At 40.3% G+C, this 14,169-nt stretch overlaps 1 protein-coding gene across 11 annotated transcripts in view; it reads right to left on the bottom strand.

Moving 5' to 3' along the window:
- Positions 1-14,169, bottom strand: part of LOC105495139 (DAB adaptor protein 1) — a 1,257,833-nt gene that overhangs the window by 617,852 nt on the left and 625,812 nt on the right. The gene's annotated exons all lie outside the window — the stretch shown is intronic.

The following is a 14,169-nucleotide window of genomic DNA, read 5'->3' as shown; positions in this document are numbered from 1 at the left end:
ACAAGGGGTGTGTGTGTGTGTGTGTGTGTGTGTGTGTGTGTGCGTGTGTATGAGAGAGAGAGAGAGAGAGAGAGAATTCACACTTAAGCTTGTGTGCCTGTTTGAGAAAGTGTTTGCATGTGAGAGACTGAGAGACAGAATTCATGATCTTGAACTTGTGTGTGTTGGGGGAGAAAACAGAATTCATAAGCTTGAGTGTGTGTGTATGTGTGTGTGCACACATGCACGTGTGTGTGTGAGAGAATTCATGAGCTTGAGTGTATGTGTGTGTATGTGTGTGTGAGCACATGCACATGTGTGTGTGAGAGAATTCATAAGCTTGAGTGTGTGTGTATGTGTGTGTGCACATGTACGTGTGTGTGAGAGAATTCATGAGCTTGAGTGTGTGTGTGTGCACACATGCACGTGTGTGTGTGAGAGAATTCATGAGCTTGAGTGTATGTGTGTGTGTATATGTGTGTGTGAGCACATGCACGTGTGTGTGAGAGAGAATTCATGAGCTTGAGTTTGTGTGTAAGAGAGGGAGTAGGATTGTTTGTGTGTGTGTGTGTGTGTGTGTGTGTGTGTGTGTGTGTGCAGGAGCCCTGAGGGGGGGAGATTTGGAAACGATACAAGGCCTTCCTTTTACTCAGTAATTGTACCGCTCTTGTGAGGGAATAACAAGCTGGGATAGTGCGTGGGGGTGGGAAGGGGGCGCAGAACTCACGAACCCTCACTGAAGCACTCTCCTACCCTCTGTCTTTACTTTCTGTACTTTTGAACAACGCCGGGGCTTATTTAGGTCTTCCAATTTCTGCAGAGTTTGGGGGAAACTGAGGTTGTCCCTAAGAGGATTTAGGCTGGGGGCTCTGAGGCTAGGCGATTGTAAGTTCCTCCATGAAAAAGTGCACACATGATCCCTGACTGCCTGCGCCTCTGGATCTGGCATGTGATCCAGCACTAGCAGGCACTCAGTAAATGTTGTTGCAACTCTTTGGTAGTAAGTGGGATTCTCGCTACAGAGAGTGACTGACTTGCCTCTGAGGGCAATCAAAACCATGTTCCAAAGTACTAATGCTTCCCTCATTTGCATGGTTTCATTGCCAGGTTCCTTGCCTGACACAGATAGGACCCCGATTACTTCTTGACTGAGATATTTTTTGAACTAACCAATTGCTTGACCAACTCAATCTTCTGCATATTGCTCTTGAGCTATTTGTATACAGAGACACAGACATAGAGCAAGGCACCAGTAGGCTTTGGCAGTGGAGTCCAGACTCAAATATCCCGAGCAGTCCTGCAGTAGCTTAAATGTGTGATGCAATGTGTGATAAGAAACAGGAGAGGTGGGAGGGCAGGTATTTATACTCAACTATTAAAGAGATACACAACAAAACCAAACAAACAGAAAAGGTGAGTATGCATGTTTTCAATCACTTTCAGAAATAAGAGACCTGTATCTTCAATTACACCCTTTGCGGGTGTTAACGTTTCTACCCATTAGAAGACAGCTGGCATGGAGGCAGGAGGAGAGACTCTTACTTCTGGTTTGGAATGAGATGAAGGGGACTGTGCAAGGCATCTTTTGCCCAGTAAACCCCGCCACTGCAAACCTTGACATTACCCACTCACACAGGAAAGTTTCGAGGCTAGACCAAGGTGGCAGAGCTGGACATAGATATGGGTTTGAATCCAGGCTGCACTATGAGCTGTGTGTCTGTGGATGAGATACTAAACTTTGATGATAGTCTATCATCTCATGTATAAAGTACGAAAATAATAACTGACTTAATGATAACATACGGAATGTTTTCTGTGATAAGTATTCACCACATTTTCTTGTGTTTAATCATGACAACAGCAACTCTGTGTGGTAGCTACTATCATTTTCCCTGTTTTATGGACTAGGGAAGTGAGACAGAGAGGTTAAGTAACTTGACCAAGATCACACAGCTATGGTCCGGTAGATTCTAGACTTGAGCTAGGGCTAACTTAATTCCAAAGATGATATTCTTAAGCATTTTGCTTCTCCATCACTGCCCTTGTGCCATTTTGTGAGGACTAGCTGGGATTTTTCTCTATAAAGTGTATGAGAAAACGCCTACATAGAACATAGATGGTGTTTGCTCTGTGCACTTCCTAGTCACTTGTCTCCCCTTCCTGGTCTTCTTTGAGTTTTACTCCCTAGTTTAGGCCATGAGGATCCCTCAAGGTCCTCCTAAGGCCATCCAGAAGTTGTGCTTCCATGATTTAAAAATTAACCCTGTTGTCTCCATGTCTGAATAATTGAGGTTTTTCAGTAATAAGGCACGGTGATTTATAGAAGGGCCATTAGTCTTCATAATAAATTTATTAAATGATCATTGCTGCTTTTTTTCGCTTCGTATTTGTCATCGGCGGAGTGGTAATTGGTGTTTGAAATCCGTGTTGGCATGCCATCAAAGGAGCCTGCTGTTCTGAACAAGCAAAGCCGCCTGGCAGCAGGGGGCCGGCAGAGCTGACAGGAAGCAGGAAAGCATGGGCCACAGGCAGTGAGAGCTTCCCACGGAAGGAGTGGCCCAGGGCTTCCGGATCTCTAAATTAACTCATACGCCCCTGTGTCTTCTTCAGCACCGAGGCAGGAAGGTCTCTGTCAAATTTGTTGAACTCCTTAGACAAGCATAGGTTAAATACACATGCCAGGATGGTGGTCTAGCACTTCATTACAGTGCGTTAATTATCATCACCTTCAATGGCAATTAATAACAATTAAGGGTCTTGTAATAACAAGAGCACTGTGTGGAGCTACTTTTGAAGCTGCAGGAAAGTGGAATGGATGGTTTTGGAGTACCAGAGTTGGAAGAATCAACCATACTGTCTTAAAATAGGAGTATGAGTGATATTGTTAGGCTCTGTAAACTGAGTGGGACATGCAAGAAGCCACATACCCCACTAGGCTGGGATAAGGAACTGACAGAATAAACAAGGCCTGCAGACAGGCTTCTGTGGACAGGGATGTGTTTTGAAATAGTCAGAATTTGAATGCCGTTAGGCCGGACCGCTTTCTCCAGTTCTAGCTTGTTCCTGAGATGATTGTCTTCTCACACCTGCCCGTGCCCTGAAGTCAAATCCATCTCTGCTCTAAGGTGAAGAAAGAGGTCCAGATAACATGCTTCCTTCACAGATCTGTTGTGGGGAGTCCATGAGAGAATTCATGCTATGCACTAACAAAACACTGTCTGGCAAGTAGTGCTTCAGCTCTTTGAAAAAATACAAAGAATGCTTCTTTCCTCCACTTAAGCAGGCTATGAAGACTTTGGACTTTCATGCCTTATTGTGGCATCTGAATGACTGGAGAGTCTCTCTGGGGACCCCAGGCAAGCTGCTTCACCTCTCTTGGGAGCTGAAGGGGCGAAAGTCCCTATCCCACAGGTTCATTGGCAGAGTTAAATGGAAGGATACATTGAGGTGCTTGATGCATAGTAGGCACTTAATAAATTACAATTCCTTTTTTTCCTCCTTTCATCTTTTCAGGCTAGAGGTCAGTGAATCAGTCTCTAACAGGTTGTAAATCCTTATCATATCAGGAAGAACACTTTGGTTCACAGGCTACTGGTGTCAGATGACACCAGGATGAAACTCAGCTCTGCCACTTACCAGCTATGTGACCTTTCCCAAGTGACTTAAACTCTCAGAGTTCAGTTTCCATATGGGTGAAATGGAAATGATGAAAGGAACAAAAATGTGGTTGGGCATACTCAACGAGACAAGCAGTGTGTTTAGTACTCAAGAGCTCCCTGGATCATAGTTGCTAAGACAGTTATATCCAACTTGAAATGAGAACTCACTTTTTCATTCAAGGACACCCGTAATTGTGTATTTATCATTGCCTCCGTTTGGAGAATTGGGTTTGAAATGTTAATTTTCACTTACTTTTAAAGATCCAAAGTTAAAAAAAAATGACATTATGCACTTATAAACGATAAGTTGTAATTTTATGAAATTGAGGTGCTTTCTAATGACTCACATTAACAAAACCATATATACATTTCTAACCAAAAAAACCTTTAAAATTAGAGTTAAGCTAATGAAGATCTGTCATTCTAAAACTTATTTGGGAGTTTTCCTACATATACTGGCAGACACTATCTTCTTGAACAAAATATTTTTGCTAAAGCAGCAAATGCCTTCTTTCTCTAATGAATTGCCAATTTTGTAAGGTTAAATACACAGTCTATAGCGTTTTCATTTTTTAAAAGATTTTTCTATTTATCTTGGGAAATTACAGAGATGATGAAAATCTAAATATAATTTAATGCAAATGTATTCAAATAATTATAAGATGAAAAGTGAACAACAAGTCAAAGCCCCCTGCATGTGTTAAAGGCGGATGCTGGGAAGGAAGGCATTTTCACCTTGAGAAGGCGAGTTTGAAATGTACCACAACAACCTTCTCACCCATGGTCCTTTTCTCCTTTACCTCCCTCCTTTGTTCTTTCCTTTATCCTTCTTTTCACAACAAATTTCTCTTTTTTTTCCTTCTCTTCTTTCCTCCCTCCTTTTCCCTCCTCCTTGTTCTACACCTGGCTCTATCTTTTCTCTGTGTGTATTTTTCTGTCTCCGTGCTGTGTCTCTCTGTATTTCTTCTCTCTCTCTGTTTGCCTCATGCCCCATCTCCCTCCTTATCTCACTCACCGTGTCTATAGGGACAGGCCAGCCACTGGGCTAGGCACTAGCAGAGGATAAAAAGAAGGCTGTGGCTCCATTTCTGCCCTTGTAGGCCTCAGGGTTTTATAGGGAAGGCAAACAATCCTGTTAAGAAAGTGGAAGTATTACACCGGCAATCAGCAGCACCCACTCTGGCAAAACAGTGTTTAGAACTGTCTTGGAAAGTAGATGGAAGTTAAAGAGAAGATGAAGCTTTAAAGTATATCTTGAAGGATGAAAAAAAGGTGTCCAGGCAAAGGGATGGGCAGGGACAGACACAAAGACATAGGCAATTATAGAGAGTTTCAGGAATGGTGAAAGATAAAGTCAGGCAGCTAAATTAGAGGAGGGAAAGAGAAGAGGGAAAAAAGGAAAAGAGAAGGAGAGAGTGAAGAACAGGAATCAGGGGAGCGACTAGAAGAAGAAGGCCTTATAGTTCTAACAGTTGTACACCAGTTCTGGCTCAGCACAAAAGCCCTATCTTTTGGATCTCATAGGCCAGTTTCAAAAATAAACCAAAAAGTTGGGTCAAACCTTTATTTTATTAAATAAAGACATTTACCAAAATACTGTCTATTAGCACTGTAATTGTATGAAATGGGTGACAGTTAACACCTAATGTAACAGAAGAAACAATAAGAATAAAAGATATTAGTTTGGAATGGATCATTTAGATTTAGGTAAAGCTCATTATGGAATCCCTTTTTTTTCCCTCAAGTTTGCTTCAAAGCAGTGACAACTTGATTATTCATCATGATTACTGTGCTTGCTTCCACAGATCTGCATTTGAGAAACACTTCTGTATGCAGTGTCAAGGAGGTTGTATTCCTATTTGGGTAGCAGTGAGGAGCTGGCGAAGGTTTCTAAGGAGATGATGGCCAGTGCTCTCTGGGCTACAGGAACACCAGGGCAGTGCAGAAGCTCACCTCTAGCCTGCTGTGTTCTGTGGGTCACAAGCTATGGGTGGCCTGAATCTATTACTAGAAGATGACCATACTCACACCACAGAGGATGGCTGTGGTAATTAAAATGCCTAATAGATGTGAAGGCATTGAGATGTCTAGAGATCTAACTGCAGGGATCATTAACGTCAGAGGACGATCTCATCTTGAATGCTGGCAGCTAGCGAAACTGGACCACACAGAGCCTCGGAGGGGTTGAGTGGTCAGGTACAACCTTCCCCTGTGTCTTAGTGTGTTTGGGCTGATATAACAAAGCACCATAAATTGGGTGGTTTATAAATAATATAAATTTATTTTTCATAGTTCTGGAGGCTGGGAAGTCCAAGATTGAGGCTCCAGCAGATTGGGTGTCTGATGAGGGCCTGCTTCCTACTTCATAGACGGCCATCTTTTCACTGTGCCCCCACATGGCAGAAGAGGTGAGGGATCTCACTGGGATTTCTTTCATAAAGGCACTAATCTCATTTATGAGGACTCTGTCCTCATGACCTAATCACCTCCCAAAGGTCCTGCCTCCTAATGCTATCACCTTGGGGGTTAGAATTCCAACATATAAATTGTGGGGAAACATAAACATTCAGTCTTTTGTGCCATATGTGATGGTTAATTTTATGAGTCAACTTGATGGGCCACAGGGTGCACAGATTAAATATTACTTCTGGGGGTTTCTGTGAGGGTGTTTCTGGATGAGATTAGAGTTTAAATCAGTGAATTGAATAAAGTGGAAATTGTCCTCTCCAGTGTGAGGGAGAGTCATCCAATCTGTTGAGGGTCTGAATAGAACAAAAGGCAGAAGGAGAAATTCACGCCTTTCTGCCTGAGTGCTTGAGCTGGGACATCCATCTTCTCCTGCCCTTGGTGCTCCTGTTTCCCACACCTTTGGACCCAGACTGGGAATCTACATGATTGGCTCCCCTAGTTCTCAGGTCTTCAGACTGGAGCTGACTTATACCCATTGGCTTTTCTTTACAGGTTGCAGATCGTGGGACTTCTCAGCCTCTATAATGGTGTGACCCAATTCCTTATAATAAATCTCTTCCTATAGATCCTGTTGATTCTGTTTCTTTAGTGAACTCTCACTAATACACCATGTCTCTCAAGCCCTTGTAGATAGCTACCATTGCTGGAACCATTACTTTGTACCAGACATGTGCTAAGGTCTTTGCTTATTATCCATTACAACTTTTGTGTACTCATTACATATGAAATGGTATACTTGTTTAGTACCAGACAACTTGCAATGGGAGAAGCAATTTTGTTTTAAACTACTATGTCATCAGAATCTAGCTAGTCACTAAATGGCATACAATAAATGTTGAATGAATATTTTTAATTGAAAATTGAAAAGGAGATCTCTCCCAGGTCTTATAATAACTAAGGGGCCTAAGTAGGATTTGAACCAAAACCTGACTCCATAGCCCCTGCTGTTTGCATTTACTGTGTAAATGCATTGCACTGGCCCTAAGCCCAGCAGAATATGCTGCATCACGACAATTACTGAGGGTGGGATGGGCAACAGGCCCTTTAGTTCTGCTGTCTGTTCAAGTCTCAGTGCCTAGTCCTTCCAAGATCCTTGGAGTTAACTTTCCTCGCACTACTTCCTGGCTACTTTGGCAGAAGAAGATGCCAAGTGCTTGTGGTTTCAGGTCCAGTTCAATTATTACCTCCTTGGGAAGACTGTTATAACTCCCCTAAGAGTGGAGATATTCATGGCCTTCTTTGTGTGCCATAGCCGATGGTGAAGTGAAGAGAACACCTGATTGGGTTGAGATAATTTGGAACTGAGTCCTGACTCCACCTCATGGGTGTGACCTTGAGTAAGTCACAGTCTCTCTGAGCTTCAGACTCCTCATTTGTAAAACAGATAGCTTTGCCTGGCACTCCAGGGATGTTTTAAGATCAAAGTCAATGCATTGACATGTAAAAAAGTGTTTATAAAGTGTAATGTGCTGCACAAGTGTTAGCAATTAATTTTAGAGGTCGGGCTGAAGTCACAGTTTGAAGACACAAAGGAATGGACAGTTCAGATATGAAGAGAGATGTGGCAGATATTGTGGCTATCTTAGTAAATTCCTTCCACCTTTTCCTGTCCAACTCATGAACCTTAAGTCAGCCATTCAACCATTCATTCATTCATTCATTACTTCACTCATCACACATTCACTGAGTGGCCACTTGGTATCAGGTACTAAACCCTGAAACTACTTAAATAAGTCACATAAAATCCCAACCCTTCCTTTAGGAAGCTCATTGTCTGTTGTGAAGGCAGACAATTAAAAACTTATAAAATATCTAACCCTATTTGGTGATATATTCCTTTATACCAGTCATTCAAAAAATCTTTCACTGATTACCAAATGTCTTTATTTGCAGCACTCACATTTACAACCCACATTTCCTATTTTGTTTCCAGGTGTTACAACTTATTGGTTATTTCATCTGGCACTTTCGTCAAATTAGTTTTATAAAATTTTACTCTTTTCATTTCCAGTTTTTACTCTTTCTTCAATATTTCCCAAGATTCTTTGAATTTGGAGATTTTCAGTTTTGTCTCAAAGCAATAATTACATCTTGAGCTTACTATGTGCCCAGTGCTATTCCAAGCACTGAATGCACATTAACTTAATTAGCTGCCTATTTGATCTCTCTTCATTAGTCTCCTTAGTATTTTTCTAGTTTCATAGAGTTCTTACAGTTCTTACAAATTTTAAACCTTTGATTAAAAACATAAATGTGTAACAATGCATACAATTATATAAGTAATTAAATCTTCAGAAACTCACACAATTCTTATGAGTAGTTCTCTGCTCTGTATTGCACCACACGAAAGGGACACATTTACTGTTACATGTTGTAGAAATTCTAAGCTTACTTTAGAAAAGATTACTAAAAATATGTCAGAAACACATGCATTTCTTATAAATGGCCAGCAGCTGTTTGTGCCTTGACAGTATCAATATTTATAGACTGATGTAGATTTCATGTGACCACTGGCTGCAGTGTTTGTGTGAAAAACCCACCCACCTACCATTAATTAGGGGAACACACCTGAGTGCTCTAGGGCCCTATTGAGGTAAGGAGGGGAGAGAGAGATCTGACAGGTGGGACTGGAGGACTGTCCAGGAGCTAACACAACCTAAGTATGAAAGACAAGGAGGAAGAATTTTGAAACATATTAGTTTTCTAGGGCCACCATAACACATCATTCAACCACTTTGAATTGTAATTGACTTATTACTAAAATGGGATAATATGAACTAATTGGTAGGAGTGTGTCTGAGTTAAATGGAGAAACTCATGTCAAGAGCCTACTATAGGCTCAAATCTTTCACAATGCTGCCTAGGTAGTTAGAACTTAGATCTCCAGATAGCTCAAGAACCTGAAAACAAAACAAAACAAAAACTGAGCTGATTTGGAACCTGCCAGAAGGAGGCCTTCTAGACCCACGGAGCAAAGAGATATTGTCATAGCATTACAAAGGTTGAGGGTTTTTTTTTTCCCCCTTTAAAAAATTACATTAAGGCTCCTCTGAGTTCAAATGAAATGCATTCCCATGATAATACTCAGAGCTTAATGTTCATAACATTTCAGAATAAAAAAATCAGTTCTGTGTTTACTTTGTGCTTATTAAACAGGAAAAAGATGAAAGGAGCAAATAGAGGAAAGACAACCAAGATTATTTCCAATTTCTCGAGATATCCCTTCCACCTGGCTGCTTTGATAATGGCATAGCAGCAAACAAAGTCTGAGGCTACATGAGACTCAAAAATAAGGGAGAAATCACTCAGTCCTGTCATCCAGATATTTCATTTGCAGGGCAACAAACAGCCAAAGGACCAAATATTAGGGAGACTGACTTCGGATTTTAATTGTCTTAAGTTTTCACAGACCTGCAGAATTGCAGTAGGGAGGAGATCTTGAGAGGTCATTTGGAACCCGTGCAAATTTTAAAACTCCTCATGTCGATTATTTTAAGAATGATGTAAAAAGAAATGTTATAACTTGTTGCAAGAGTCCATTCTAGTGTTCGATAATCCTCCCTCGGGAAAATTTAAAGCTATGCGAAGTGATTATTTCTGCGAGAAAAAATGTCAGTTATTTGTTTCACCCTAAGGATAGACAACATGGGGTCTATTTATATAAAAGGATAGGGTTATCTACTAAGATATAGCAAAAGTTACTCTGTTTTTAGAATCCAAAGAACTGAGTTCAAATCTTTATTTATTTATTTTTTTGAGATGGAGTCTCACTCTGTCACCCAGGCTAGAGTGCAGTGGCGTGATCTCAGCTCACTGCCAGCTGCACCTCCCGGGTTCACGCCATTCTCCTGCCTCAGCCTCCTGAGTAGCTGGGACTGCAGGTGCCCGCCACCACACCCAGCTAATTTTTTTTTTTTTTTTTTTTTGTATTTTTAGTAGAGATGGGTTTCACCGTGTTAGCCAGTATGGTCTCGATCTCCTGACCTTGTGATCCGCTTGCCTCAGCCTCCCAACGTGCTGGGATTACAGGCGTGAGGAGTTCAAATCTTAATGCTGATACTTGCTAGCCACATGACCCCAAGCTAATTACTTCACTTCACTGAGTACCATTTAATAAAAGGGAGTCCTGGTCTCAAAGCATCCTGGGCACCCCACGTGAGGAGGAAGGAGAAGAGATGACCAAATTGTGGAATTAAAATATACTCTGCTATTTTACCACTGAAATATCCATGGATTTGTTGGTGTGCTATTTTTGTTATTTTTAAATAACCAAAATTCTAGGTATTAATATCTGTAGAGCAAGATCGACAATTTAATTATTCAAATTGTGTGAAAAAACAAACTGATACAAACCCTACCAGTCTAGACATGTCCAGATCTTCATGAATTGTAATTAGCAACCATATTATGGTCCTGCAAAACTCCTATTGAAAGAATAATTATTGCTGCAGTTCAAAAAATTTCTGAGAAAACAGAACATGAATGTGACAGTATGGAAATAGATACAGGGACTTGTGCATCAGAGCCACCAACTACATATGATAAAAATACAGAAGATGTAGACTTATCAAATATATTTTCTTTCGTGGGGGCGGGCAGGAAACATAGCTCCTTGTCAATACAAAACCTATGTATAGTCTTTATTGGGATGAGCATGGAAGGAAGGGTTGTTCAAACAAAAATTCAAAATTATCAAATAAGAAAATTATTTAAAGTTGAAATTCAGAGGAAAATATTTAGGGTTCGTTCTTAAGTGTCTCTTCACCATTCTTCTGACTATTCACAAAATCACCAGAAAAGCTTTTTCAGCAGCAAGTGAAGCTTGCATAAAAATATATTTGCAAATCATTGATGTCACTTGAATAATTTCATTTTTTAATTAGCACATTTTAAAAAGAGCAAGTAACATTTTTATTTTCAATTTCCATAATTAACTGCATTTTTCTAGTTTATATGCTATTTAGTTTATGGTTTGAATATTTAACTTAGTGATTTACATCTACAAATAATTTATATTACAGTTATGTTTACCTTTTGCAAAATTTCCCTGATGTTTATATCATCTTTATATGCTTTTGTATTTGAAGTATATGAAATAGCTTTGTTTCTTTGAACCTTTTACTTTATAAATTTTGTGTGCTTTCAAAATAAAATCCTGATAGTATGTAAAACAAAAATGGAAATAACAGAATTGTTATCTTGCCACAGACTTGGCAATCACTAAAATGGAGTTAGCAGACTGAGATTAACCTGACATCCGGCAGCGAAATGTACCAGGACCCAAAGGAGGGGTCAGTAGCCCAAATCGCAGAGGCGAAGAAGACTGGCTTTTTTTCCTCACTCAAGGCTGATACTTTCCCTGCTCCATACCAGGACACAGGGTCCTCTGATAGATTGGTAATCGGGTGTTAGCATCAGGAGACGTGTCAGAGTTATTGATCAGGGAAGTGGGAAGAGGTGATATCAGGCACAACAAATGTTCCATTGTAGGCTTCTGAGGGAACAGTCTACAGGGAGTAGAAGATATTGTCTGAGGGATATGGGATTTAGGGAGGCCATGGACCTGGTATACCTAAATTGCAGAACTGCTGTAAGAATTAAATATTAGAGAGTCTCCAAAGGACTCGTATCATCATCCCACATGTGTAAGAGGGTTATTATAATGTAGTGCTGCATAGGCATGGAACTTGGTACAAATTCTACTCTAGTATAAATTATTAGTGGAGTACTACTCTAGTATACATTATTACCTGATGTTTCTAAATTAAAGTGTTATTAGAAAAATAAATCTTTAATAGTGTTTGTGTGAAATTTGCTGTGTGTTTATCGTGAGTGGACTTCCAGTTTGACATGGAATTAGGATCAGCCACAGCAGATGAAAGGTGTCAGTATCAGTACTCTATGAGACTAGAAGCAGAGGGGAAAGTGGTAGGTGACTAGCATGGTGGAGGAAGCTATCTAAGATAGGATGGAGATGGGGTTGGATGGCATCAATAAATTCTCAATTTCACTGCAGAAATTCAGCACCAGGAAGACACAGACAGAGGAAGGTTGGGGTGGAGTTGAAACAGTGGGGAGGAGAATTGTGTGACAGTTGTGAGGGGAAGGAAAACTCAGGAGAATGGAATTCTCACCCATGGTAAGAGGAAGTCAAGAGATAACACCTAAAATTGACAAATCAGAAAATAGCAATGTAAGTGTGTTATTTAGAATGGAGTAAAATAACAGAAGAAAATGTTAAAATAATAAAAGTTTCAGAGTGGTGGGTATGTGGGAAGTAAGGAGTTGTTATTCTCTGACAGGAGTCATAGTACTATGTGTTTTAAATGCATCATACGGATACTTTTTTAAAAAAAATTTAAAGCAAACAGAATGTACTAGATTCAACAGTAGTTCTTATTATGCTGTATTAGGTAAGACCAAAGATATGATCAACATGGGAAAGGTTAGTAATATGATTTTTCTAAAGCAGACAATAAGTATTCAGTAAACATGGCTTATCTATATGTTTTACAGTTCAGAATATTGTTCTCTAAATCGGGTTCAAAGCCCTGTATCAAGTATGTCAGGATCTGAGCCCCGGAGTAGAACTCTCTGTCACTTTAGCTGTGGCTTGATGGAAGAGTAAGATCGGAAGCAGCTGTGTCCTGTTGTCTAACACTGCAGGGCTGGGGCTGTGAGGAGAGGAGAAGGCCAAGATGACACTTCTCATTCATGAATTCTCAAACTTGAGCACGCGTCTGAATAACCTGGAGGGCTTGTGACAACAGAAGGCTGGCCTCACTCCCAGGATTTCTGGTTTAGTGGGTTTGGGATGACGCCTGACTTTCTTTATTTCTAGCAAGTTCCCTGGTGATGCTGATGCTGCTCAACCTGGAACCACACATTCAGAATCATTGGCCCAATGTGTGGTGGGCAAGTGGACCTCAAGAGCAGGCTGCTGAGGACCGGTTGAAGGAAGAATGCTGTTCCTGGAAAGATGTTTGAATAAGTTTTGTGCAGGGAAGGGAGGGATAGAGCAGGGAATCTAGGTATACCATATGTTTTCTAAGGCTGGCATTGTAATGTCTTTTAATAATCTCCTTGGCTCAGCTCAACAATCCTACTTTAAAGAAATGTCTGATTCCCACAATTCTAATAATATGTGCCCAGAAAAGAGCCTGCTGATGAAAGTCTGAAAAATAGATTCAATTATCCTTCTTCACTATTGAACCTAAGCTATGCCATTAGAGGAAGGGAAAGACCTGGAGTGAAGCACACGTACATTTTGCCAGGTATCTAAGAAGAAAGAGAATAGCATCAAAGAAGCGGACCTAACCTGGGACTGACTGAACAATCTTTTAAATATGATTAGATCATATAACATTTGTCAATATTTTTAATGGTCATACTAATTTGCTTTGTCAGTCCACATTTTCTGTCTCACAAGAGTCTATCGAGACCAGAATTGCAAATGTAAACTTACAGTGTGCCATGGCTTGCGCATCCTGGACCGTGGGGTTAATTTAGGCAGTTAGCGCACAAAGGCAGGGAAACCGAAAGGAAGAAATCCTAGGTTCAAGACCTGCCTCTTTAAAGAAGACAGCTAGCATTTGACAGACTTTAAGGTCAGGTTGGTGTGACCCTGAAGAGTTAACATCTCATAGCCTCAGTGATCTCATCTTCAAAATGAAGACAATAATGTAAGATTTAGCATAGTACCTGGCACACGGCATTGTGCTGAAAGAATGTGAGCTATAATAGCAGATAAAAACAAGCTCTTTAAAGTCAGATGAGGGTTCTGATCTGGGCTGTTACTTAATAGTGGCTCCCTTGGGCAAGTTATTGAACCTTTCTAAGGTGTAAGTAATTGTGTTAAAATAGGGATAATAATATATAATCTTTTAGGATTACTCTAAGGATTAAATGAAAGCAAATATAATAGTATGCATATCCCTTGGCAATATTAAGCACCCAACAAATGAAATGATCACTACAGATATGAAACCTAACCCTTATAAGTACTAGTTTTCCTAATGTGTAAAAATAGAACAAATATCTACCTTACCTTCTTCCAGATTTG

This window comes from Macaca nemestrina, chromosome 1 (genome assembly GCF_043159975.1).
Source record: "Macaca nemestrina isolate mMacNem1 chromosome 1, mMacNem.hap1, whole genome shotgun sequence".
Taxonomy (NCBI): domain Eukaryota; kingdom Metazoa; phylum Chordata; class Mammalia; order Primates; family Cercopithecidae; genus Macaca; species Macaca nemestrina.
The sequence above is the reverse complement of the archived record's forward strand: the minus strand, read 5'-3'. Positions and strand labels throughout refer to the sequence as shown.